The following is a 27,185-nucleotide window of genomic DNA, read 5'->3' on the forward strand; positions in this document are numbered from 1 at the left end:
TCACTGAGTCCCCACAGATGTGTCTCCAGTGTGGCAACTCTGGTGTCTGCTAAGAGCACGGTGGCTCTGGAAACCCTTCCCACATGGGACACTCTCATGCAGGGTCTCTTGAGCGTGGGTCTTCTGGTGCTTGGTCAGACAGGAGCTGTCCCTGAAAGCTTTGCCACACTGACTATACTCATAGGGCTTCTCACCAGTATGAGTCCTCTAGTGCCAGATGAGGCCAGTGATGTTCCTGAAAAGTTTCTGACACTGGTCACAGCCACAGGGCTTCTTACCAGTGTGAATTCTCTGGTGCCTGATGAGGTAAGACCTCTCAATGAAAGTTTCCCCACATTCCTTATGCTTGTAGGGTTTCTCTCCAGAATGGATTTTTTGATGCATGATGAGGTCACCGTTGTGGTTGAGGATTTTCCACAATCCACACACTTACAGGGTTTCTCTCCGGTGTGAATTCTTCCACATTTAATTAGGTATGAGCCATCGGTGAAGGCCTTTCCACATTTCGTACATACACAGGGCTTCTCTCCTGTGTGAATTCTCAGATGGACAATAAGGTGGGAGACATCAGGGAAGGATTTTTCACAATCATTACATTTGAATGGCTTTTCTCCAGTATGAGTTCTGTGATGCAAAACAAAGGAAGAGTGGTGGCTGAAGGACTTCCCACGCCGGTCACATTCATAGGGCCTCTCTCCCGTGTGGGTCCTCTCGTGCTTGATAAAGGCAGAGCCGGCACTGAAGGCTTTCCCACACTTACGGCATTTATAGGGCTTCTCTCCTGTATGGATTCTCTGATGCACAAGCAGGTTGTAGTTCTTGGAGAAGGATTTTCCACACTAGCTACAGGTATACAGTTTCGAGTCTCCAGTGTGAGTCCTCTGGTGCCCAAGGAAGTGAGATTTCCGTCTGAAGGATTGCCCACATTCCCAGCAGTCATAGCATTCATCGCCAGAGTTATTTCTCTTCTGCTCACCAGGACATGCACCCTAATCACACACCTCCTCACAGCCCTCCCCTTTATGTGGCTGCTTCTCTCTGACAGTTCTGCCCTATCCACTAATGGGTGCAGAATCACTGTAGGAACCACCACCTTCAGTACATCTGGAGGGCTAATCTCCTGTTAGAGCTCCACCAAGGTGGCCAAGCTGACCAGCCTGGCCGATGGCTGCTCTACGGTCATCATTTTCATCAAGCATGTGACCTTCACAGCTTTCCCAACAATTACATATGTAACCAGAATGCTTAACATCTGCATCATGTTCACAGAAAGCTTTTGTTGTGGGACCTTTCTGAGATGGAGGAAGAACTGAGCAGAGACTCAAGCTTTCTCCATAATCACAATGACCAAGCCTCTCTCCAGATCCTCTGTGTTCTCCTGGGTGAATGCCATGTGCCTCAAACACTTCTCTGGGTTTTTATGGAGCATTTCTACCTGGTCCTCACATGCCCAGGTTTCTCCTAATGTATACACAGGAATCATCCCTCCAGAATCTTTCCAATTTCATGAAATTGGATGGTTTTTCCCCAACAACATCCTGAGTTGATGCTTCCATTTTGACTTGTTTCCCAGGCTAGGGGGGAAAAGGGAGAAAATATTTGAATCCTAAGATTTTGAAAAAAATTATTAAAATGATGGCATTTAAATGTTAAAATTGGCCAGGCATATTTCTACGAAAACTGATTTTATGTGCACCCTGTGACAGCAATTCCATTCGTAGGTGTACAGCCAAGAGAGATGTGTTCATGCGTTCACAGCAACAATTTGGTCCATAACAACCTGACACTGGACACTACCCAAATGTCCAAGAACTGGGCAGTGGATGAATAAATTGTGGTTTATTCACATGATGGAATACCACATATCAAAAGTGAATAAACTGCAAGTACACAAAATAACACAGGTGAATCTTTCAAGCATAACGTTGAATGAAAGAAGTCAAACCCAAAGTGCAAACTATGTTTACTTTGTGAAAATTCTGAGCTGTGCACTTGTGTATATTTTTCAGCATGTATATTACATTTCCATGGTAAGTTTTAAAAAACCATACCCCCAAATAAGAAATTAGTCAGGTGTATGTGAATTTTGTTTAGATAGGAACCTGCAGGGAGGAGAGAGACTATGAAGATGATGAAGAATGGAGCCATTTATAGAGAATAAAAATAGCTTTAGAGATTTTTTAATCTTAACAGAGGAAGAACATCTACCAAAGAGGGTGGCCTACCAGAAGGGGAAAGGGACTTTTAGTGAGAAACCTCCCCTCCCCGCTCCCTGAAGCAGTGAGTGAGCAGCATCCTGGCCCTCCCCACCATATGTCGGGAACACCAAGGCCATTTATTATGACTCCACGTGCTGCCATGTGCTCAGTTTCCCATCTGTCCCACCCACTGGCACCCAACAACCCCACATGCAGCTCAGTTTTTAATGGACTGAACATGCAGCTCGCCAACCCCCAGATCCACGCACAGACCTCAGCTGATACAGGCTTCACTGGGAGAGCGTGTAAGGCGTGAGACACAGTGCAGTTGGGCGGCCTCACGATCCGAGTTGGACCCTGGCTTCACTGCCTTGTGACAGTATTGGAGGCAGCCCCGTGACACACCACAGGTTCTCTATGACCACAGCTGTTACCGCACTCTCAAATGGGTGAACGGATTCACAGCTCCTGGAGAACATCTCACTCTCGACACCCATCCCCTCTCTCCCAGTTCTCTCTCAGGACTCCTGGCTGGTCCACATCTACATGCAGCACAACAGACAGCCATCTCTACTCCAGACCCTCCAGTCCTCACACTCACAGCCCTTATCAGGAGTCACAATCTCTCCACACCTGCCCATAAACCCATGTCCTCTTCTCACACCACAGCAGGGTCTACATCCATGACCCCAAGCTCACTCTGACCTCTGGGCTTCTTCTGCACTCCCCAGTCTTCCACTCAGGCCAAGGATGCCCAACTCCAGGGTACAATGAATCTCAGGCTGTGGAGCCTGAACTCCAAATGAGGTACTGCTTAGTTTTTTATTTTAATTGAAATTTTTATTGAAATAATTGTAGAGTCTCATGCATTTGTACAAAAGAATACAGAATGATGCCTTGTACACTTAGTCTACTTTCTCCTAATGGTGTCATTTTGCAAAATGACAGTAAAATATCACAACCAGGATTCTGACTTCCATACGACCCCCTAATCCTATCATACTGCCCCAATCGTAGCTGTGTTCATTTGTCTGTGTGTGCACTATGTTCTACACGCCTAGACATACATTAAGTTTTATCATCTATGGAGGCTCTTGTACGCACGCCAGTCAACACCACGAGCGTCTCTACCACGCATGCCCTTTTACAAACACATCCACCGCCCACCCCTGCCCAGGATAACGATTCTAATGACTCCTTTGTCTCCTGAGGATCCTGATTCCTCCCAAGTGAAAATGACTTTAATAAAAGGGATTATGGGAGGACAGACACCATACTCTGGAAACTGTGGAACCCTCCCTCTCTGATGATCATGCCTGCCCCACCAGGCTCCTCCTAATGCTTCCATCTCTCATTCACCTTCCACGTTTTTTTCCTTTCTCTGTAATCAGCCCAGAGAGCAGAGGCTCTGCACCTCACCAAATACCTCTCTATGCTTCAGGGTGACTTCATTATTCTCTTATTTATGAAAAACAAAAGGTCTTCTTTTCTGAAGGAACCACGGTTCCTGACAGATGTGCTGCTTTCCGCCATGTTTTGTTGCCACGTTAATTCTTAAACACCAGGTCATCACTTTAACGAAGAGGCAACCCAGCTACGACAGTAACTGCCCTTGGGCAGCCATGCTCCTCTTGGGAGACCAATCACCTCTTATAAGTCTCTGGTTTTGCATTTCCAAAATCAGACACTATATTCAGAGAAACAAACATTTCAAGATGTCTTGACCCCTTATCTACCTAATTCTATATTGGCAAAATGTCAACAATATAAATATGTTTTAGAGATTGTTCATAAGAAAGGTGGGAAGATTGTGGAGATTTTACAAGGGCCTCACTATGCAGAAGTGTCCATCCCCCTCAGAGGAAAGGTAGCTCCTACCGCCAGAAACTCCCGCACCACACCCCAACAGAGTATTTCCTCTACTCCATGCTGACATTGCTGGTTCCAGGAACAAACCACAGCCACTTCATTTTCTCAGAACATCGCCACCAGTGGTTTTAGCTTTCCTGCCTAGAGACTCTGCTAAAAGCCACAGAAGAGAAACTGGGTCTTCTAAAAGGGCAGTCTCAGAGCCTCTGTGGAAATGAGTAAACCAGGTACTACTTTTTTTTTTTTTGGAATAAAATATAATTTATTTTAAGGACCCAGAGGAGCATCATAGAATGAAATTGTTTAAAAAAAATTACAATGGCCTTAAGAAAATGGCAAGTTGACATGTTCTATCTCTCTCTCTTCCTCCCTCTATCCTTTTTCCACCTCAAACTTCATCACTTTCAAATATTTTATCTTCTTCATCTTTCTCTCCAGACTAGTTTCTGTGTTCATTCACCCACATTTTTTTTTGAGTTAATGATAGGTTACAATCTTGTGAAATTTCAGTTGTACATTAATGTTTGTCATTCGTGTTGTAGGTGCACCACTTCACCCTTTGTGCCCACCCCCCCACCCAACCTTTCCCCTGGTATCCACTAAACTGTTCTCTTAGCCCACATTTTTAAATTCCTCATGAGTGGAGTCATACACAGATTATCCTTCTCTAGCTGGCTTATTTCACTTAACATAATTCCCTCAAGGTCCATCCATGTTATTGCAAATGGAATGATTTTGTTCTGTTTTGCAGCTGAGTAGTATTCCATTGAATATATGTATCACATCTTCTTTATCCATTCATCTGTTGATGGGCACTTAGGTTGCTTCCATGTCTTGGCTATTGTAAATAATGCTGCAATGAACATTGGGGTACATAAGACTTTTGGGATTGCAGACTTCAAGCTCTTTGGGTAAACACCCAGTAGTGGGATGGCTGGATCGTATGGTAGTTCTATTTTTAATTTTTTGAGGAATCTCCATACTGTTTTCCATAGTGGCTGCACCACTTTGCATTCCCACCAGCAGTGTATGAGGGTTCCTTTTTCTCCACAACCTCTCCAACATTTGTTACTATTAGTTTTAGAGATTTTTGTTATTCTAATGGGTGTAAGGTGATATCTTAGTGTAGTTTTGATTTGCGTTTCCCTGATGATCAGCGATGATGAGCATCTTTTCATGTGCCTATTGGCCATCCATATATCTTCTTTGGAGAAATGTCTCTTCATGTCTCCAGCCCATTTTTTGATTGGGTTGTTTGATTTTTTGTTGTTGAATTGTGAGAGTTCTTTATATATTATGGATATTAAGCCTCTGTCAGATATATGACTTGCAAATATTTTTTCCCACTTAGTGGGTTGTTTTTTGTTTCAATCCTGTTTTCATTTGCCTTGAAGAAGCTCTTTAGTCTGATGAAGTCCCATTTGTTTATTCTTTCTATTGTTTCCCTTGTCTGAGAAGACATGGTGTCTGAAAAGATCCTTTTAATACTGATGTCAAAGAATGTACTGCCTACATTTTCTTCTAGAAGCCTTATGGTTTCAGGTCTCACCTTTAGGTCTTTGATCCATTTTGAGTTTATTTTGGTGAACGGTGAAAAAGAATGGTCAATTTTCATTCTTTTACATGTGGCTTTCCAGTTTTCCCAGCACCATTTGTTGAAAAGACTTTCTTTTCTCCATTGTATGCCCTCAGCTCCTTTGTCGAAGATAAGCTGTCCATAGATGTGTGGTTTTATTTCTGGGCTTTCAATTCTGTTCCATTGATCTGTGCACCTGTTTTTGTACCAGTACCATGCTGTTTTGATTACTGTAGCTTTGTAGTATGTTTTGAAGTCAGGGATTGTGATGCCTCCCATTTTGTTCTTTTTTCTCAAGATTGCTTTAGAAATTTGGGGTCTTTTGTTGCCCCGTATGAATTTTAGGATTCTTTGTTCTAATTCTGTGAAGAATGTCATTGAGATTCTGATTGGGATGGTGTTGAATCTGTAGATTGCTTTAGGTAGAACGGACATTTTAAATATATTTATTCTTCCAATCCACGTACACAGAATGTCTTTCCATCTCCTTATGTCGTCATCCATTTCTTTCAGAAAAGCCTTGTAATTTTCATTATATAGGTCCTTCACTTCCTTAGTTAAATTTACTCCGAGGTATTTTATTCTTTTTGTTGCGATTGTGAATGGTATTGTGTTCTTGAGTTCTTTTTCTGTTAGTTCGTTATTAGAATATAGAAATGCTACTGATTTATGCAAATTGATTTTGTACCCTGCAACTTTGCTGTAGTTGTTGATTACTTCTAAGAGTTTTCCAATGGATTTTTTGGGGTTTTCTATATATAAGATCAGGTCATCTGCAAACAGTGAGAGTTTCACTTCTTCCCTCCCTATTTGGATTCCTTTTATTCCTTTATCTTGCCAGATTGCTCTGGCCAGGACCTCCAGTACTATGTTAAATAAGAGTGGTGATAGAGGGCATCCTTGTGTCGTTCCTGTTCTCAGGGGGATGGCGTTCAGTTTTTGCCCATTGAATATGATGTTGGCTATGGGTTTGTCGTATATGGCCTTTATTATGTTGAGGTAGTTTCCTTCTATGCCCATTTTGTTCAGAGTTTTTATCATAAATGGCTGTTGGATATTATCAAATGCCTTCTCTGCATCTATTGAGATGATCATGTCGTTTTTATTCCTCAGTTTGTTGATGTGGTGTATCACGTTGATTCATTTGCGGATGTTGAACCATCCCTGTGTCCCTGGTCTGAATCCCACCTGATCCTGATGTATGATCCTTTTGATGAATTGCTGAATTCTGGTTGCCAAAATTTTGTTTAGAATTTTTGCATCTATGTTCATCAGTGATATTGGCCTGCAGTTCTCTTTTTTCATGGTGTCCTTGTCAGGCTTTGGTATCAGCGTGATGTTGGCCTCGTAGAATGTGTTAGGAAGGGTTCCATCTTCCCTAATTTTTTGGAATAGCTTGAAAAGGATAGGTATTAAATCCTCTCTGAAAGTTTGGTAGAATTCCCCAGGAAAGCCATCTGGTCCTGGGGTTTTATTCTGTGGGATGCTTTTGATGGCTGTTTCAATCTCTTTCCTTGTGATTGGTCTGTTCAAATTGTCTGCCTCTTCTTGAGTGAGCTTTGGGAGATTGTAGGAGTCCAAGAATTTATCCATTTCCTCTAGGTTATCCATTTTGCTGGCATATAGTTTTTCGTAGTATTCTCTTATAATCCATTGTATTTCTGCAGAGTCTGTTGTGATTTCTCCTCTTTCATTTCTGATTTTGTTTATTTGAGCTTTCTCCCTTTTTTTCTTTGTAAGTCTGGCTAGGGGTTTGTCAATTTTATTTATCTTCTCAAAAAACCAGCTCTTTGTTTTGTTGATCCTTTCTACTGCCTTTTTCGTTTCAATAGTATTTATTTCTGCTCTGATTTTTATTATTTCTCTCCTTCTGCTGACTTTGGGCTTTATTTGTTCTTTTTTCTCTAGTTCAGTTAGGTGTAGTTTAAGATTGCTTATTTGGGATTTTTCTTGTTTGTTAAGATGTGCCTGTATTGTGATTAATTTTCCTCTTAATGCAGCTTTTGCTGTATCCCATATGAGTTGGTATGGCATGTTATCATTTTCATTTGTTTCCAGGTATTTTTTTATTTCTTCTTTGATTTCTTCAATGATCCATTGCTTGTTCAGTAGTGTGTTGTTTAGTCTCCACATCTTTGTGCCATTCTCAGCTTTTTTCTTGTAATTAATTTCTAGCCTTATAGCATTATGATTGGTGAAGATGCTTGTTATTATTTCAATTTCTTTAAAATTTGTAGAGGCTTGCCTTGTTTCCCAACATATGGTCTATCCTTGAGAATGTTCCATGTGCACTTGAGAAGAATGTGTATTCAGCTGTTTTAGGGTGAAGTGATCTATATATGTCTATTAAGTCCAATTGTTTTAGTTTTTCATTTAGCTCCACTATTTCCTTGTTGATTTTCTGTCTGGATGATCTGTCCATTGATGTGAGTGGGGTGTTGAGGTCCCCTACTATTATTGTGTTGTTTTTAACATCATCCTTTAGGTCTGTTAATAGTTGCTTTATGAATCTTGGTGCTCCTGTGTTGGGTGCATAGATATTTATAAGCATTACTTCTTCTTGATGAAGTGTCCCTTTGATCATTATATATTGTCCCTCTGTGTCTCTCTTTACCTGTCTTATTTTGAAATCCACTTTGTCTGATATAAGAATTGCAACACCTGCCTTTTTTTGCTTGCTATTAGCTTGAAGTATTGTCCTCCACCCCTTCACTCTGAGCCTGTGTTTGTCCTTGGGGCTGAGGTGTGTTTCCTGGAGGTAACAAATTGTTGGATCTTGTTCTTTAATCCATTTTGCCACTCTGTGTCTTTTTATTGGAGACTTAAATCCGTTTACATTGAGAGCAATTATTGATGCATGTGGACTTAATGCTGTCAATCTGTCACTCATTATCTTGTTTTCCTGCATTTCTTTTCCTGTTTGCTTTAGCCTACCCATTTAATACTGTAATTTCTTATGCTGGGTTTCTTAGATTTTTCCTTATTTATGTTTTGTGACTCTCTTGGTTTTTACTTTAGTGGCTACCCTGATGTTTGTATTTAGAATCTCGTGTATAATATAGTCTATTCTCTGGTGGTCTCTTACTTACTTGGCCTATACTGATTTAGACCCTTTGCTCTTCCCCTCCTAAATGATTATTTTCATTTCTTACTCCAACTCGTGTTATGAATTTGTAGTTAGAGTGATAAGATCGTCCTTGCTTTGGTAGTTTCCTTACCTTTACCCTAATGCTATCGTTGAATATTTGCTATCCTGTTCTGGTTCTATCCATTGGTCTCCCTAGTCTGTGGTTTGTCACCCCTTTCTCCCTTCTTTCTTTTTTCAGGTATGCGAGCCTTCTTGAGGATTTCTTGTAGTGGAGGGCTTTTAGTTACAAATTCCCTTAACTTTTGTTTGTCTGGAAAAGATTTAATTTCTCCCTCATATCTGAAGGAAATTCTTGCTGGATAGAGTATTCTTGGCTGAAGATTTTTATCTTTTAAAGCTTTGAATATGTCACTCCATTCTCTCCTAGCTTGTAAGGTTTCTGTAGAGAAGTCCACTGAAAGTCTGATAGGAGCTCCTTTGTAGGTTATTCTCTTCTTTTTTCTTGCTTCCCTGAGTATTCTTTCTTTATCTTTCCTTCTTGCCATTTGTACTATTATGTGCCTTGCAGTAGATCTTTTTACATTGACAAATCTAGGAGATCTGAAAGCTTCCTCTACACACATTTCTCCATCAATCCCTAGATTTGGGAAGTTCTCTTCAATAATTTCATTAAGCACACTTTCTGCTCCATTTTCCTTTTCCACGTTCTCGGGAATTCCTATGATCCTTAAGTTCTTACTCCTCATTGAAACCACTATCTCTCGGAGATTTTCGTCATTTTTTAAAATTCTTATTTCTCTTTCTTCCTCTGTCTGGAACCATTCAGCCTGTCTGTCTTCAATTATGTTAATTTGCTCTTCTATGGTGTCTACACGGGCATTCAGGTAATCCGTATTCTGTTTTATCTGGTCCATTGTGTTTTTCATCTCAAGTAATTCTGTTTGATTCTTCTTTATAATTTCAATCTCTTTTGTGAAGTAACTCCAGAACTCATTGGCTTGTTTCTCTTTCTACCTCATTGAGTTTTTTGATTATAGGTGCTCTGAACTCATTATCACTTAGTTTACCTAATTCCAAGTCCTCAGGACTTAACTCTATGTTTTTATTGTTTTCCTTCTGGTCTGGGGCTTTTATAAATTGCTGCATGGTAGAGGAGTGGTTTTTTCACATGGTGGTAGAATTCGGTTGCAGTTATAGCCTGTCACCACTAGATGGGGGTCGAGAGCCGCATTCTGAGCTCTCTGCCTTCGGGCAAGATGGCTGCACCCAGCACGCTTTGCCGGGAGGGAGGGGCTGCTTTTCTCGCCTGCCGATATGGATTCGGATCAGTTCTGTTCTCTGGTCTCCCAAGGCCCTGGGTTTATGGGGTCCCCACGCACGGAAGCTCTCCCCCATCAGCGGGTCTCCACTGAACCAGCGGCAGGACTCCTGGATGATCCCCCAGTCGTGCAGCCTCTCCCCAGCTCCTTCCCAGACCCCCGCAGCAGGGATCGCAGACTCTAGGGGAGGGAGCGACATTCTCTCCTACCCGTTCCAGCGCCTCCGAGGCCGTCAGCAAGGTCTGTGTTCTCCGCCTTCTTGGTATTGTAGGTCTCTAAAGTGTTGGCATTAGATTTATTCTCTGAAATTCAGTTTTTCCAATTCTTTGTTGTATCTTGGAGGGGAGAGAATCCCGGGTCAGCTCACCCTGCCATTTTGCTCTGCCCCCAGGTACTTCTAATTACAGATACTTCATGGGTATGGGATTGCCAGTGGACATGCCCTGGACAACTGTCCTACTGAACTGAGGGAGTCACGATCTCAAGCATTACTTTTAGTCCCAAAGCAAATGACGACTTTATAAAAGTGGACTGCTGCACCAATAGCCAGTGAAATAAGAACTAATTAAGACTGAACAAATTGGTGGAGGAATTCTCATGGTGGTTATTTCTTTGGAATATTTGGTATTATTTCTACTATTTCATATTTTGAGGGCTATATGATCTATTTCCAACCATTAGCGTAGTAAAACATTGTTTGAATGGTTTCTCATTCTCATTGACTCCTCAGAATTCAGGATTAACCACTTCCCTTGAGCCACTGTATTTATAAAAGCAATGTGGTTATTTGCAGAGGTTCTAAAAGAATTTGCCCTCATTTTTTTTTCAATTTTATTTTTCCTTTTTCCCCCCATAGCTCCCCAGTACATAGCTGTATATTTTAGTTGTGGGTCCTTCTAGTTGTGGCATGTGGGACACCACCTCAGCATGGCCTGATGAGCAGTGCCATGTCCGCGCCCGGGATCCAAACAGGGGAAACCCTGGGCTGCTGAAGCAGAGCACACGAACTTAACCACTTGGCCACAGGGCTGGCCCCGGCCCTCATTTTTAACAGCATATAGCTTGACAAATCAAGCACATATCTGAAGTGTCACATTTGAGAATAAATCCTGCCATGTGACAAGGCCACTGTGTGGCATGCCTACCATGAAAGAACCAAGGTTAGACTTCCTCTGTGGCAGCAACTACAAGAAGCTCACAGGGAACTGTCTGGAATCTATTCCACAGCTTACATCTTCGTAGAAAGAAAGGAAGCTCCTCCTGGCAAGCTAGGAAAATGAGGAGATTTGGGGAGTTCAAGGCAAGAGGAGTCAGCCCGAATGTCTAGGTAGTGCAGATGCACTCCAGGAGATCAGCTTCTTGGGTCTGGGTTTCTACACTCAGTATGAAAAAGCCAGCCAGAGTGATAATGACAGGAACCTCTGGTGTGACAGAGGCTAGTGAACACACGGTCTAGATCCTTGCTGTCCTCTAGGCTGTTGGGAGTCACTGAAGAGTCAGAGGCCCCACAGCCAACGTGGGGTCTACTTTGGTACTAACTCCCTTTGAGAAAAGCCGGGAACACACTCTAAGAAACAAGATGATCGAGAAGAACTAGCAATTGTGTGAAGAGCAAAGCTGCTGGCCTCTATACATACCTGCACATCATATGTGACTCTGTTTTCAGAGGCTTCAGAAAAGGATCTAGCCATATTTCCGACATCCCCTCATCAAGGGGACCCTTGATCTCCAACTGTCTCCAAGATGCTTCTTCGATGTCTGGTGATGCCTTGCTCTCCATATGTCCAAACAAGAGTTTTCTCCTCCTCTCCTCCTGCCTCTGCACCTCACTCTCCCAAACCAGCACAATACACTAGGCTCGTGTTATAATGCTGACTGCACCTCTCCCATCCACATGGCTCCCCTGAACCCAGGTCTGCACAGTGCACTGCCTACCCCTCGCTAACTCTCAGCTCTGCCAGGCACCACACACTGAAGAAATCAAAAGCTGGATGCCTGAGTCCCACACTGCCAGTACCCACCCAACCTGCTGCTCTTCCCTGAGGCTTTCCCCTCCCAGCAAACGGCTACTCCATTTTCCCAGTGGAGCAGGCCAGAAACCTGGACGATATCCTGCACTTTGCTCCTTTCTCAAAAGTCACTTCTAATGTGTCAGTCTTGACCTTGAATACATCCAGAATCTCACCACTTCACACCTCCTCCACCACTGCCACTGTGGTCCAAGCTACAGTCATTCATTTTTTTTACTGTAAATTGAGGTATAACTTAGATAGAATAAATCCATAGTGAGCAGTTCACTGAGTCTTTAGATGTGTCTCCATGAGTTTTCATATGTGTAGACAGCTGGGCAACCAGAGATCATGACATAAAGCATCCCCGATCTCCCAGTAGGTAACCACTGCTCTGCCCTCATGGCCAGAGACTGCCTTGTTTAGCCCTGAACTGCATGTGGGCAGGATCACAACACAAAGAAGGAAAATTACAGGCCAATATTGCTGATGAACATAGATGCAAAAATCCTCAACAAAATATTGGCAAACCCAATACATCAATACATTAAAAAGATCATACACCATGATCAAGTGGGATTCATACCAGGGACATAAGGATGGTTCAACATCTGCAAATCAGTCAATGTGATACACCACATTAACAAAATGAGGAAAAAAAAAAAACCACACGATAATCGCCATAGATGCAGAGAAAGAATTTGACAAGATCCAACATCTGTTCATGATAAAAACTCTCAATAAAATGAATATAGGGGCCGGCCCAGTGACACAGAGGTTAAGTGTGCACATTCTGCTTCAGTGGCCCAGGGTTCACTGGTTTGGATCCAGGGTGCACACATGGCACCGCTTGGCAAGCCATAATGGCTTCCCATGGACATCGCACATATAAAGTCAAGGAAGATGGGCACAGATGTTACCTCAGGGCCAGTCTTCCTCAGCAAAAAGAGGAGGATTGGCAACAGTTAGCTCAGGGCTAATCTTGCTCAAAAGAAAAAAAAATGAATATAGAAGGAAAGTACCTCAACATAATAAAGGCCATATATGACAAACCCACTGCCAACATCATACTCAATGGGGAAAAACTGAAAGCCGTCCCTCTGATAACAGGAACAAGACAAGGGTGCCCACTCACATTCTTATTCAACATAGTACTGGAGGTTTTGGCGAGACCAATTAAGCTAGGAAAAGAAATAAAAGGTATCCAAAATAGGCACTGAAGAAGTGAAACTCTGGCACTGAAAAAGTGAAACTCTCGCTGTTTGGAGACAACATGATCTTATGTATAGAAAATCCTAGGGGCCGGCCCCATGGCTGAGTGGTTAAGTTTGCATGCTCCACTTTGGCAGCCCAGGGTTTCACAGGTTTGGATCCTGGGCACGCACATGGCACTGCTCATCAGGCCATGCTGAAGCGGCGTCCCACATAGCACAACTAGAGGAACTTACAACTAGAATATACAACTATGTAGTGGGGGGCTTTGGGGAGAAGAAGAAAAAAAAACAAGATTGGCAACAGATGTTAGCTCAGGTGTCAATCTTTAAAAAGAAAAAAGAAAAAAAAGAATCCATCGGAAAACTAAGAAATGATCAACAACTACAGCAGAGTTGCAGGATACAAAGTCAACTTACAAAAATCAGTAGCATTTCTATACTCTAATAACGAACCAACAGAACAAGAACGCAAGAATACAATCCCAATTACAATCGCAACAAAAAGAATAAAATATCTAGGAATAAATTTAACCAAGGAGGTGAAAGACCTATACCAGGAAAACTATAGGACATTACTGAAAGAAATTGAGAATGACCTAAAGAAATGGAAAGATATTCCATGTACATGGATTGGAAGAATAAACATAGTTAAAATGTCCATTCTACCTAAAGCAATCTACAGATTCAACACAATCCCAATCAGAATCCCAATGATATTCTTCACTGAAATAGAACAAAGAATCCTAAAATTCATATGGGGCAACAAAAGACCCCAAATAGCCAAAGCAATCCTGAGAAACAAGAACAAAGCCGGTGGCATAGCAATCCCTGACTTCAAAACATATTACAAAGCTATAGTAATCAAAACAGCATGGTACTGGTATAAAAACAGACAAACAGATCAACGAAACAGAATTAAAAGCCCAGAAAATAAAACCACACATCTACAGACAGCTAATCTTCGACAAAGGTGCCAAGAACATACAATGGAGAAAGGAAAGCCTCTTCAATAAATGGTGCTCAGAAAACTGGACAGCCACATGCAAAAGAGTGAAAGTAGACCATTATCTTTCTCCATACACAAAAATAGACTCAAAATGGATCAAAGACTTGGAAGGTAAGACCAGAAACCATAAAACTTTGGGAAGAAAACATATCACTCTTTGATATCAGTCTTAAAAGGATCTTTACAAATACAATGTCCACTCAGATAAGGGAAACAAAAGAAAAAATAAACAAGTGGGACTTCATCTGACTAAAGAGCTTCTGGAAGTCAAAGGAAACCAAGATCAAAATGAAAAAACAACCCACCAACTGGGAGAAAATACTTGCAAATCATATATCCACTAAGGGGTTAATCTCCATAATATAGAAAGAACTAACAGAACTGAACAACAAAAAAATAAACAACCCAATCAAAAATTGGGCAGAGGATATGAACAGACATTTTTTGAAAGAAGATATACAGATGACTAATAGGCACATGAAAAGATATTCGACATCACTAATCATCAGGGAGATACAAATCAAAACTACACTTAGATATCATCTTACATCCATTAGAATGGCTATAATCACCAGGACAAAAAATAATAAATGTTGGAGAGGTTTGGAGTAAAGGGAACCCTCATCCACTGCTGGTGGGAATGCAAACTGGTGCAGCCACTGTGGAAAACAGAATAGAGATTTCTCAAAAAATTAAAAATAGAATTGCCATATGACCCAGTTATCCCACCACTGGGTATTTATCCAAAGAACTTGAAATCAACAACACAAAGAGTCTTATGCACCCCTATGTTCATTGCAGCATTATTCACAATAGCCAAGACATGGAAGCAACCCAAGTGCCCAGTGACTGGTGGCTGGATAAAGAAGATGTGGTGTATATATACAATGGACTACTACTCAGCCATAAAAAAGACATAATTGTCCCATTTGCAGCCACATGGATGGACCATGAGGGCATCATGTTAAGTGAAATAAACCAGACAAAGACAAACACCATACGATTTCACTCATATGTGGAGTATAAACAAACTTACGGACAAAGAGAACAATTTAGTGGTTACCAGGGGGAAAGGGAGGAGGATGGGCATAAGGGGTACAGGGGCACATTTATATGGTGTTTGACAAATACTAATGTACAACTGAAAATCCACACTGTTATAAACTATTTAGACCACAATAAAAAATTCAAAACAAAAAACAACTCACAGCTAACATCATACTCAATGGTGGAAGATCAAAAGCTTTTCCTCTAAGATCACAAATAAGACAAAAGAAGATGTCCACTTTCACCATTTCTATTCAACACAGTGTTGGAAGTTCTAGCCAGAGCTATTTGGCAAGAAAAAGAAATAAAAGGCATCGAAATTAGAAAGGAAGAGGTAAAATTATCTCTATTTGTAGATGACATGATCTTCCACATAGAAAACACTAAAGATTACACACACCAAAAAAAAAAAAAAAAACTGGTAGAATTTAAAAATTCAGCAAAGTTGCAAAATACATAATCAACACACAAAAATCAGTTGCTTTTTTATACTAACAATGAACAATCTGAAAAGGAAATTAAGAAAACTGCCTTTAGAATAGCATCAAAAAGAATAAAATATTTAGGAACTTAGTAATTAACCAAGAAGGCAAAAGACTTATACACTCAAAACTACAAAACACTGCTGAAAGAAATTAAAGAAGACACAAGTAAGTGGAAAGATATCCTGTTTTCATGGTGGAAGACTTAACATTGTTAAGATGTCAACAATAACCCAAAGCTATCTAGAGCCAATGCAATCCCTATAAAGAAACCCAGTGATGTTTTACATAAAGAGAAAAATCCATCTTAAAATTCATATGGAATCTCAAGGAACCCCAAATAACCAAAACAATGCTGAAATAGAAGAACAAAGTTGGAGATTTCTCACTTCCTGATTTCAAAATCAGGAATTTTTATTACAAAGCTAGAGTAATGAAAACAATGTGGTACTGGCATAAAGACAGGCATACAGACCAAAAGAACAGAAAAGAGAGCTCAGAAATAAACCCTCCCATATATGGTTAAATGATTTTCAACAAGGGTGCCAAGACCATTCAACGGAAAAGGGCAGTCTTTTCAACAAATAGTGTTGGGGAAACTGGATATATATACGAAAAAATAAAGTGGACCCTTACCTTACACTATATTTAAAAATTAACTCAAAATGGATCAGGGCTTAAATGTAAAAATTAAAACTATAAAACTTGTAGAAAAAAAAGACCACTGGAGAAAATCGTTGGTACCCAAGACTAGGCAAAGAGTTCTTAGACTTGACACCAAAAGCATGATCCATAAAAGGAAAAACTAATAACTTGGATCTCCTCAAAATTAAAACCTTTGCTCTGTGGGGCTGGCCCCATGGCTGAGTGGTTAACTTCGCACGCTCTGCTGCAGGCAGCCCAGTGTTTCATTGGTTCAAATCCTGGGCAAGGACATGGTACTGCTCATCAAACCACACTGAGGTGGTGTCCCACATGCCACAACTAGAAGGACCCACAACTAAGAATATACAACTATGTACCGGGGGGGCTTTGGGGAGAAAAAAGGAAAAAGTAAAATCTTAAAAAAAAAAAAAAAAAAAAACCTTTGCTCTGCAAAAGATCCTGTTCAGAGAATGAAAAACAAATCACAGACTGGTAGAAGATATTTGCAAATCACATACCTGACAAAGGACTTGCTGGTTCCATCTAGAATATATAAAGAACTCTCAAAACTCAATATTTAAAAATAAAAAGTCCAATTAGAAAATGGGCAAAAGACATACACAGACATTTCATGGTGGAAAGGGAGATGGCAAATAAGCACAAGAAAAGATGATCAACATCATCAGCCACTAGAGAAATGCAAATTAAAACCCCAATGAGATATCACTGCATACCTATCAGAATGGCTAAAACATAGTAATAACACCAAATGTTAGCGAGAATTTATAGAAACTTAATCACTCATACACTGGTGGTGGGAATGTAAAATGGGCAGATGCTCTGGAAAGCAGTTTGGCAGTTTCTTATAAAACTAAAAATGAACCTACCATATAATCCAGTAATTGCACTCTTGGGCATATATCCCAGAGAAATGAAGATTCACACAAAAATCAGTATATTAATAATAAGCAAAAACTGGAAACTAGCCTACCATCCTTCAACAGGTAAATGATTAAAGAAACTGTGAGACCGCCATACCATGAAATACCACTCAGCATTAAAAAGGAAGGAACTACTGATACGGAAATAATGCTGAGCGAAAAAAGCCAATCTTAAAAACATACATACTTCATGACTCCATTTATACATTTGCTAAAGAAGAATCATAGAGAAGGAGAATGGACCAGTGGCTGCCAGGGTCAGGGACAGAGGGCTGCGAGCAGGCGTGGCTACAAAGGCGGAGCATGAGGGAGTCTTGCAGTGAGGTAGAGTCAAGTATCTTGATTGTGGTGGTTACAACAAGCTACACAGCCCAAAATGGCCAGAGCTACAATGCACTCAAATGAGTATGTGTACGTACAAGTGAAATTTGAACAAGCTCTGGACAGTATAATGTCAATGTCCTGGTTTGACACTGTCCTACAGTTGTGCGAGATGTTAACAAGGGGAGAGGCTAGTGAAAGGTGCACAGGATCTCTCTGTACATTTCTTCACACTTCTCTGTAAATCTATAATTATTTCAAAATAAAACAAGATTAAAGAAAACAAAACAAAATCATGGGACATGACTCAAAAATAACAGCGATAAAAGGCATGAGGGACAACTTGGGAAATTTGAATAGAGATGGGTTATCAGATGATAATAGGAGATTATCACTAGTTTTCTAGGGGTGATTATAGTATTATGGTTGTACAGAAGAATGTTTTTATTCTTAGAATAAATGTCCTGAAATATTTTGGGGTGAATGTCATACCTGTACTTACTTCCAAATGGTTACCACATAAAGAAGTATACATTTATGTACACATAAGTAAATATACATGCATACATACATAAATATATTCATACACATAAATATACACTCACATATTCATATACAGAAATCAACTCATACAGCACACATGAACGTGTATGCACACCTATATACAGATATACACACATACATATACATCCACATACATATACACAAATATGTATAAATACACATATGTACATGCATATATACACACATAATGTATATCATAAACACATAATACCTGTCATATATTGAATACATATAAATCTAAGTGGTGGGTAATGGGTATTCATTACCCATTTTTTCAACTTTCCTGTTAATGTTTTCAACTTTCCTGTTAATGTTTTAGAAACCTGTCAAAACAGAAAGTAGGCAGGAAAAACATTAATGCTTCTAGGGAGAGGTACTACATCAAAGACCAGAATTCATTAACAGCTAGGTGAGAATGAATTTATAATAGTTTTCTCAAAAAGTGTTCAAGAGGTGGTTATAGGTATTCTAGGGGGAAAAACATGAACCTAGCTGGGAGCTGTAAGAAAACCATGGAACGCTCCCACTGGGAAAATGCTGACTTGTAAAATCCTTTCTGCACAATAGGTGTTTTTTTTGCTGAAGAAGTTTCGTCCTGAACATCTGTTGCCAATCTTCCTCTTTTTGCTTGAGGAAGATTCGCCCTAAGCTAACATCTGTGCCACTCTTCCTCTATTTTGTATGTGTGTTGCCATCACAGCATGGCCACTGATGAGTAGTGTACGTCCACGCCGAGGAACTGAGCCCAGGCCACCAAAGTGGAGCATGCCGAATCTAACATCTAGGCCATGGGGCCGGCCCCTGCACAGTAGGTTTCGATGCAGAAAAAAACAAGAAAGCCAGGGCTGTTTGCCTCGAAGAACTGGGGTGGAGGAAGAACTGGGGTCGAGCTGGGGCAAAGCTGTCCAAACCACCCAGTTTCCCTGGCCTTCTTGCAGCTGGCAACTGACTCCAGTTGAAAGCTATTTATTTAATTTCTTTGCTACATGAGCTCAAAATGCTTCAGAAAAGTTGCCGGTAAATGGAAGTAGGGCAAACAGAATTCCATTTTAGATTCGACAGGGGAGCATCCTATTTAAATAAAACTGGTATCAAATTCCATTTCAATATTTTACTATTAAAAGTGTCACTATACAAGCCAGCCCTGTGGCATAGCAGTTAAGTTCAGTGTGCTCTGCTTCGGCGGCCCAGGTTCATGGGTTTGGATCCCAGGCACAGACCTACATCACTCGTCAGCCATGCTGTGGCGGCAACCCACATATAAAGTGGAGGAAGACTGGCACAGATGTTGGCACATGGTGAATCTTTCTCAAGCCAAAGAAAAGAAAGAGGAGGATTGGCAACAGATGTTAGCTCAGGGCTATTCTTCCTTAGCAAAAAAGAAAAAAAAAAGAAAAAAATCACTATACACATTCATAGAAAACTTGGAAAACATAAAAGTATAAAGAAAATTAAGTCTTGGGTGCATTTATTTCCTGTTATCTTCCCAGAGAATCATTTTGACATAGTTGGAGTCAAACTGTATATACAATTTTGGGTCCTCTTTTTGTTTTTCCCCCATTAACAGTATATTATGGGTAGTTTCTACATCATTAACATGTCTTTATTAGCATAAAAAGTGGCATGGTCTCTTTGGAGAACAATTTTGGGTTGAAATCAAAATTTAAAACACAAAGCAATGCAGTGGATCAACACTGGCATTCTTTTTACAATGATGTAAATTAAAATTCAAAACTAACATAAGAGGACCTCTCACTTAGTAAGTGTTGTTTCATCAAACTTTTGCTCCAGTTACATATGTATGTGAGTTGTGACATTTTGTGTTTCTTCCAATGCTTGGCTCACAAAAGTTTGAAAACCAGGAGGCTGGAGACACCAAACCATTACTCATTTTACAAGGACACATGCTGCCGAGACCAGCTAGGCAGCCAGCCGAAGGGGTGGACGGAATTAATAGACAGAACACAATCTATATTATTTCAATGGGACAGGGGACCATCAGCCTGAAGGACTGAGGTGAGGTCCCTCGTATCGCCACATATTTATTTGCGGGTAAAGAATCACAAGCATGTACAATAGTAGGAACTCATGCCTGCAGGGACACGCAAGCCAAAGCCCAAAGGTTCTATTCTTCAGCCCCCCGAAGCACACCAACCCTAGCCAAGGCCGTTCCCTTGGGGAGTATCTTAAGAACAATCAGCAAGGTATGCAGGCGGAGTTCCTAAGCCCCTTGCCTTCATGCCCGATAACATACTCCCCTCCTGCCTTGGATTCCAAAGCACAAGCAATCTGGTACAAGCATTATGAGAGTCAGCAGATCACATATCTCCCAGTCACCCATTTGGAATTTATTTTTCCTAGGCTTAAAGCCTAGCAAGAATGCTGCTACAATCTCCTGCAGCAGACATATGCTCAAGATGCCCCTATAGCACTACTGGGAATGTTTAAAAACTGCAAACTTCCAAGATATACATCAACGGGGGGGTCGGGTAGGGGGACAAATAAATCGTGGCATCTTCAAAAGGTGGAATACTACACAGCAGTGAAAAATTAGGTGTGGAAAGCTCCATCTTGTACTGAAAGGTTGGTGAGAGAAGCACATTGCACAGGTCGACACATCAAGCATGTCAATTCCAAAAACACACAGTTTGCCAGAGGCATTAAAAAAGGGAAAACTCTAACAACAGCCTGGGGACAAGAGAGAAGAGTTTGCTGGATGAATCACACACCCCCTCTGTAATCTTGTCTCTTGTACAAGGGCCAGCTCCCTCCTGTGGTCACATGGGTATGGTAGTTTTTCATTCACTCAGCAAATGTTTACTGAACACCTACTGTGTGCCAAGCCCTGTTCTAGGCAGGGATGACTCAGGACCGGGTGAGACAGCTGAAGATACCCCACTGGTGAAGCCGGCATTCTAGTGGGGAAGACCCAGACAAAGAACAAAATGCTAAGGCTGTCGCTATCAAACACTCCCAAACAAACTCAGGAGGCACACAGACCTGGGCCAGTTTTTGAGTTAGGGCTGGCGTCCCTGACTGTCCCAGTCTCTACCCACTGTCTACAACTCAGAAACCAAGCAGATTCAGGGAACACACTGCCCAAGGAAGGGGCAGGGCTCTGATTTCACTCTGAAGAAAGCTCCTTGTCACCCCAACCCAGCAGCCCCAGTTCTAGGGCTCTCGAGGATTCTGGCTGTTACTGAGCCAGGGGAGCCACGAAGGACTGCAGAGAGGGGACAGGATCTGACACAGGACCCGTCAGGCTCCCACTGGCTACCAACAGGGAACAGACGGTGGGGGCAGCAGCGAGGAAGTGCCTCTTACAGGGAGAAGGGGGTAGTGAAGTGACTGAACTCTGGAAACGGGTACACGCTTGGCATTTTCGGGCAGAGATGACGATGGGGTTGGAGAAAGAGAAACACGAAGGTGAACGTTGAGGACTGTGGGCGGAAGAAAGGGCTACCAGGGGGCACCCACGGCCTGTGGTTAAGTTCCCAGGCTCCACTTCGCCCGCCCAGGGTTGAGGCGAGTCCCACATAGCAGAGCCAGAAAGACCTACAGCTAAAATATACAACTATGTACTAGGGTGCTTTGGGGAGAAGGAAACCAAAAAATATCTGCAACAGATGTCAGCTCAGGTGCCAATCTAAAAATGAAAAAAGGAGGAGGAGCCGCCATTTACAGACACAGGAAGGACTGAGTTTAAGGGAGACCAGAGGCCCAGCTGAGGACCCCAAAGTCTGAGATGTTGCCCCCGGGGGGCAGCTTCAGGGCATCCAGGGGTGGGGGACTGGGAGAAGCCTGGGAAGGAGAGTTCCCAGAGGGCAGGAGAAGAAGGAAACATTCCAGGCGCCCCAAACGCGCAGGGGGGATCGGTCTTTGGAGGAGGAAGACCAGAAGAGGGAACAGCATCCTGGGGGCGGGGGAGGGGGACACAGGAAACAGAACGGAGTGCGCAGGCCAGGAGGTCGTGAGGATGGAGGGAGGCGCGCGAGGCGGGATGCGCCCTCGGGCGCCGGCGGCGGAGGGAGCACGGAGGCGAGGAGCGTCGCGCCCACGCGGGGAGGGGTAGGGATGGGGGCCACATCCTGCCAGGACAGAGCGCGCCCCGCGGACAGGGGTCCTCACTCTGGCCCGCCCAGGACCCCAGCGGCGCCCACCCCGTCAGCCCCCTGCCCCCACAGCCAGGCCCAGGCCTTGGCTCCGCGACCTGGGGGCCAAAACCGAAGCGGAGAAGCCGCCAGGCAGAACTCACACTTCCCGCCACCGGAGAGGCCACGTCGGCGCGCCGCCCGCTGTGCGCATGTGCGTGCGCTGGATTCCCGGAGGAGCCTTCTCCGGGGGCGGGGGCGGGGGGCGGGAGAGGGGAAGGGGAGAGGGAGAGGGGAGGGGAAGAGGCGAGGGGGAGGGGGAAGGGGAGGGGGGAAGGGGAGGGGGGAAGGGGCGGGCGTCGCGGGGACGTTCACTAGAGGGCCTGCTGAAGTCATTTGCCAGCTTCTCCTCTGTGTTTGTTTTGTTTTTCAAAGATTGGCATCTGAGCTAATAACTGTTACCAATCCTTTTTTTTTTTCTGCTTTTTCTCCCGAAATCCCCCCAGTACATAGTTGCAGATTCTAGTTGTGTGTCCTTCTAGTTGTGGCATGTGGGATGCCACCTCAGCATGGTCTGATGAGCAGCACCATGTCCACACCCAGGATCCAAACCAGCGAAACCCTGGGCCACCAAAGCGGAGCAGCAAATGCAATCACTCAACAACGGGGAGACCCCTGCGTTTGTTTTTGAGATGCTGAGATCTTTATGTATTCTGCGTAACAGTCCTTTGTTGGGTCTGTGAGCAACAGTTAACTTCTCCCACTCTGTCACTTGTCTTTTCATTTACATAATACTGCTTTCTAATGAACACAAGTTGTTAATTTTAATGTAGCCAAATTTATTAATCTTCCTTGATTTGGTTAAGAAATGTTTGCCTATACCAAGATCACAAAGATATTCTGTATTTTTCTCTGAACTCTATCTTTTTGCCTTTCACAGTAGAGCTGCAGTCCTCAGGAAGTGATTTTTGTGTACGGCAGGGGTCATCGCACTATGGGCCGCAGGTCAAAACTCAGCACTTGCTTTCGTAGCGTCCGAGAGCTAAGGATGGATTTTACATTTTTGAATGGTTGAAAAAAATCAAAAGAATAGCATTTCATGACGTGAAAATTATATGAAATTCAAATTTCAGAGTCCATAAATAAAATTTTATTGGACTACAACCATGTCCATTTGCTTACAAAATGTCTACAGCCGCTTTCACACTACAACAGTCGAGTTGAGTAGTTTTAGCAAAGACCATACAGTGTGCAAAGCCTAAAAATATTTATTATTGTGCACTTTACAGAAAAGTTTTTTGACTCCTAATATATAGTGTGGGATATGGATTTTAACTATTTTAAAATGTTTACAAAAGCATGAGATATTACTTGATACCCCCGAGGATGGCTGTAATAAAAAAGACGATAACAAATGTTGGTAAGAATGCACAGAAATCAGAATACTTACACGTTGTTGGTGGGAACATAAGATGGTACCACTGTTGTGGACAAGTCTGGCAACCCTCAAATTCTTAACCTCAATGTTAAAGAGTTACCATGTAGCCCAGCAATTCCACTCCAAGGTATCTACTCAAGAGTATTTATTTATTTACTTTTAAAAGATTGGCACCTGAACTAACAACTGTTGCCAATCTTTTTTTTTTTCTTCCCAAAGCCCCCCAGTACATAGTTGTATATTCTAGTTGTGAGTGCCTCTGGTCATGCTACGTGAGACGCCTCCTCAGCATGGCCTGACAAGTGGTGCCATGTCCACGCCCAGGATGCAAACTGGTGAAACCCTGGGCTGCTGAAGCGGAGCGTGAGAACTCAACCACTCGGCCACAGGGCTGGCCCCTAGTCAAGAGTATTTAAAGCATATATCCACACTAAAACTTGTACATGAACGATCGTAGCAGCATTATTCATAATAGTCAAAAAGTGGAAACAACCCAAATGTCCTTCGATTGATGAATGGATAAACACAACGTGGTTTAGCCATACGATGAAATAACAAAGAATGAAGTCCTGACACATGCTACAACATGGATGAACCTTGACAACATTATGCTAATCAAAATAAGCTAGTCACAAAGGACCACATATTGTATGATTCCATTTACATAAAATGTCCAGGCTAGTCAAATCCGTTGAGACAGAAAGTAGGTTTACAGTTGCCAGGGGCTGTGGGAAGGAGGAAATGAGGATGACTGCCAATTGGTATTTGGTTTCTTTTGGGTGGTAATGAAATGTACTGGAATTAAAGAATGGTGATGACTGCACAACCTTGTGAAAATATTAAAAACAACTGAATTGCACATACACAAAAAATTTTTTAACTTAAAAATTGTTCAGTCTACTTTAGGAGAAATGACCACTTATTCAGTTTAATTCCTTTGGGCACTTGAAGCCTAGACATCCATATACTGATGTATTTGTTATTTTCTTCTCCTGGGACTTGGTTACACATACTCTCAGCCTGATCATCTTTTGGGGTCTTAAGTGTTGCCCTTGTAAATGTGGATTTGTTATTTGGTGAAGGCAGCCTTGCACCTCTCACCCACCGCTTCTCCAGGGAAGCCACTTCTCCCACTGTTGCCCAAGAAGGGATTCTACCTACGGCCCTATTGCCCCTCGCTGGTATTCGACACGGTGGCGGGAGTCTCTCCTCCCTAATCCCATTCTCTCTTGGTCCATAACATTGCCCACCCCTGGCTTCCTCCTCCCTCCTTGGCCATTTCTTCTTCTTCTGGCTTCCTCCTTTCCCTGTTTTTCCTGTGGTCACTTGCTTCTTGGGTCTCCATCCTGAGTGTTCGCCTCACATTATCTGAAGTCGACAAGGCTCCGTCTGCCTTGTCTGCTCCCTTCCCCTCCCACATCAGCATATGCTGTTCCCTGTGTGGGACAGTGTCCCCTCCCCACCCCTTGGTTACTCTCTTGTCCTTTCGCAGCTCTCTGCTCTGTTAGGTTCTTTTCCCTATTACGGTTCACACTGATGTTTTCATGATTGTTTGATAAATGCCCATCTTACCCTCTGGCTGGATAGCTCCATGAGGCTGAACACACTGTCTGCCATGCTCCTAATCAGACTCTATAGGGGACCAACATGCAGACATCTGAGATCCTTATCAAATGTTCGTTGATTGAATTAATGAACTGGAGGATGTTTTCCAAGGTATTAATAATGATTGCTGGTGACAGGTGAGATTCTGGATGCGATTTCTTAATTTCCTATTTTTCTGTATATTTCTTTTCTTTCAGTGAGCAAGGATTACTTTAGAAACAGAAAATAAAGATAATCACCCAAGGTGTGGCTGCTCACTGTTCACTCATGGTTCACCTCCATCTAACTCTTTTATTTATTTACTTATTTTTGAGGAAGATTAGCCCTGAGCTATCTACCGCCAATCCTCCTCTTTTTGCTGAGGAAGATTGGCCCTGAGCTAACATCCATGCCCATCTTCCTCTACTTTATATGTGGGATGCCTACCACAGCATGGCTTGATGAGCGGTGCGTAGGTCTGCACCTGGGATCGAAACCGGCAATCCCTGGGCTGCCAAAGTGGAACGTGCAAAGTTAACCACTGTGCCACGAGGCTGGCCCCATCCATCTAACTCTTCTAGTTCAATGAATGTTTACTGAGCACCTGCTGTAATATCCAAGGATATTAGATATCCTTAGATATATTCTGTATCCAGGGATACAGAAGAAAACACAAGCTGTTTACAGTCCAGCAGGGGAGATAAACAAGTACAATACACCACGTGTCAATCAGACAGTGGTCATTGCCTCCGCAAGACATAAAGCAGAGAACGAGGATGGGGAGCATGTGTGCTGGGCAGGGACACTTGCAATTCTAAATAAGAGAAGTCAGGGAAGGCCTCACTGAGAAGGTGATGTGTCATGAACTGCAGGAAGTGAGCCCAAAGGTATTGAGGGAACAGGATCTCCACAAAGGGAACAGCGACTGCAGAGGCTCTGAGATGAGAACACATCTGGTATGTTTCAGGAACAGCAGGGAGGCCACTGAGCCTGGAACAGAGTGACAGAGGGGGAGGTAGGAGAAGATGGGGCTGGGGAGGTGACAGGGGCTATCGAGTAAAACATTCTTGCCAGGCTGAAAAATTATGAAGACAGACAACTGAGATAACCTGTATTATGGCTGAAAATACTTGCTGCCTCTCCCCCAGGGAGGGTTACACATCCCTGCCCCGTGACTTCAGGCTTGGTCATGGGCTGGCTCTGGCAGTGAGAGGTGAGTGGAAGTGTGGGGTGGCACTTCTGAGAAGCGTTCAGAGCCTCTGCGTGGATCCACCCGTCCTCCTTTCCCTCTGCTGAGGCCAGCAATACCCCAGGTAGAGAGGCTGCTCCAACAGCCTGGGCCCTGGGGGTGAAAGCAAATGGAGTAGGCGGCAGCAGAGCTGCAACACACATGGCTTTGGTGTTGTGAGGGTCCAGGTTCCTGCTGCCATTCGTTACTGCAGCATAACTTACCTGAAGGTGACTGATAGAAGTATGCCACCAGAATTACTGCCTGTTGAGAGCTTAAAATTACTTTCGCAGCCTCTATCCACCTATCAAAATGACCAAAATAAAAATAAAGTTGACCTTCAAGTGCTGGCAAGGATGCAGAGCAACAGGAAGTCTCCTTTGTTGCTGGTGGGGAAGCAAAATTGTATGACCACTTTGTAAAACTTTGTGGTTTCTTACAAAGTTCAACATAGACTTACCATATGACCCAGAAATCACACTCCTGGGTGTTCCCCCAAGAAAAATGAAAACCTACATACTGTTATGGACTGAATGTTTGTGCCCTCAAATTCACGTTGAACTCC

General features: G+C 42.6%; 1 pseudogene; it reads right to left on the reverse strand.

The window, feature by feature from the left end:
• Positions 1–25,425, reverse strand: LOC100064044 (zinc finger protein 329-like; annotated as a pseudogene).
• Between the last annotated feature and the right edge of the window lie 1,760 nt (positions 25,426–27,185).

The sequence above is a fragment of the Equus caballus genome, chromosome 10, assembly GCF_041296265.1.
Source record: "Equus caballus isolate H_3958 breed thoroughbred chromosome 10, TB-T2T, whole genome shotgun sequence".
NCBI classification, from domain to species: domain Eukaryota; kingdom Metazoa; phylum Chordata; class Mammalia; order Perissodactyla; family Equidae; genus Equus; species Equus caballus.